General features: G+C 46.3%; 1 protein-coding gene across 1 annotated transcript in view; it reads right to left on the bottom strand.

The window, feature by feature from the left end:
- The window catches only part of PPP1R16B (protein phosphatase 1, regulatory subunit 16B), an 86230-nt gene that overhangs the window by 7727 nt on the left and 76267 nt on the right, over positions 1 to 2236 (bottom strand). The gene's annotated exons all lie outside the window — the stretch shown is intronic.

Below are 2236 nucleotides of genomic sequence, written 5' to 3' on the forward strand. Positions count from 1 at the left end.
CCCACTGAGACACGTGGGCATGCTGGGCAGCTAATCCTTGTACATCCACCAAAGCAATACTCTCTAGAAACGTCTTCATCTCTTCATTGCATGGTGGAAGAACTAAAAAGGCAGACCATTACTGGTATACTCAGCTTCTCCCTTCTTGTCCTCAGCAATTCTGCTCTGGCCCCAAACTTGTTCAGCCCTGCCCAGAGCCTCTGAGTATGACTTTATTTGGAAATAGGTATTTGCAGGTGTAATAAGTTAAATGAAGATGAGGTCACACTGGATTGGGGTGGGCCCTAACCCAATGACTGCTGTCCTCACAAGATAAGAAAACAGAGACACAGACACACACACAAGGAAGAAGGAAGGCCATGTGATGGCAGAGACAGAGACTGGAGTCACGCTAGCAAAAGCCAAGGACTGCCTGAGCCACCAGAAGCTGGAGGAGAGGCATGGAACAGATTCCCCTTCAGAGCTCCCAGAGGGAACCGACCCTGCTGACAACTTGATTTTAGGCTGCTGGCCTCCAGAATTTTGAGAGAAACAAATTATGCTGTTTTAAGCCACCCAGCTTGTGGAAATTTGTTACAGCAACCACAGGAAATAAATATGCATCCTCTAAGGAAAGCAGTTTAAAGCCCAGGACGGTTGGCTGCTACTAGAGCAGGCTTCTTAGAGGTCCTACCAGTGACCTACACAGTTTTTCAAAAAATTTCTTCCAATCAAATGTGTTCTGGGCCGGCCCGGTGGCGCACTGCTACAGTGTGCTGCTTCAGAGCGCAGTGGCGCTCCCGCCAAGGGTTCGGATCCCACATACAGACCAGCCGCTCACTGGCNGGCGGGAGCGTCGCTGCACTCCCAGCGCTGCACTCTCCCGAGTGCGCCACGGGGCTGGCCCAGATACTTTCCACACTAAGTTTCCATTTACATAAATGTGTATGTTTCTTCTTTTTTCTTTTAAATGGCTCCTTCTGGAAATCAGGAGCCTAACTACAGGGGGCTTCCAGAAACCAAAACCCCCTACCTCATTCCTACAGGCTTAAGGGTATATGAGACCCCACAGCAATGAACACTTCTGGGGGAGTCCCGGGGGCTGTGAGACATGAACAAACACAGGCACAAAGCGAGTGTGAATGAGGAGGGGCTGCTTCCATGAGGATTTCTTTAAGAATCTCAGGCTCTCCTGCAAATCAATAAGGAAAAAATAAACAACCCAACAAAAAGGGGCAAAAGAACAGACAGTGTACAAAAGAGGCTAACCGAATGGCCAATAAGCATATCAAAATGGGTTTAACATCCCCCATCATCAGAGAAATTCAAATATAACATTCGAGCTACCACAGCAACCCCACCAGGATGGCTCAAGTTAAAAGGACTGACTATGCCAGGGGATGCCCTTACACTGCTGATGGGAGAGCAGGTAGGTGCCACCACCTTGGGAAATTGCTTGGCAATATCTCCTAAAACTAAGCATATGCCTACCCCATGCCTCACACTACATTCCTGGGTATATACCCAGAACAAAATATTGCTTACGTGCACCAAAAGGCATGTACAAGAATGTTATAGCACCTTTATTCATAATAGCCAACAACTGGAAACAATCCAAATGGCCACCAATAGAAGAATGGATATAAGTTGTAATATTCAAACAATAGAATTCCATAGAACAATGAAAAAGAATAAACTACTGCTGTGTCCCACAACGTGGATGAATCTCACAGACATAAAAGAAGCCAGACACAAAAGACGATGCACTGCACGGTCCCATCATATCATATACAAAACTAATCTTTAACGCTCAGAGTTAAATAGTGGCTACCTTTGGTGTGGTGGGAAAGGACTGAATGAGAGAGGAAACGTGAATGATGAAAATGCACTATACACTCATCTAAGTGCACTCTTTTGTAAAAATTCATTGAAAAATTCATTTAAGATTGTGTACTTTACCACATGTAAGTTACAACTCAACCACAATATACCATAGCTGGGAGCCATTTGAAATGTGATTCAATTTTGATCTACAACTCTTTTTCTCCCCAACCCTCAGGCTTAGGCACCAGGCAGAACAAAGCCCTCTCCATCCCCAGCTCATGATTTTGATGAGGATTCCCTTGGCAGACGCCTTCACTCCTGCTGGTAAGACAGCCTGAGGGTGACCTCACCGTTCACACCAGGAAGCAGGGTCCCACTGAGACACGTGGGCATGCTGGGCAGCTAATCCTTGTACATCCACCAAAGCAATACT

The sequence above is a fragment of the Galeopterus variegatus genome, unplaced genomic scaffold (genome assembly GCF_000696425.1).
Source record: "Galeopterus variegatus unplaced genomic scaffold, G_variegatus-3.0.2 Scaffold2489, whole genome shotgun sequence".
NCBI classification, from domain to species: Eukaryota; Metazoa; Chordata; class Mammalia; order Dermoptera; family Cynocephalidae; genus Galeopterus; species Galeopterus variegatus.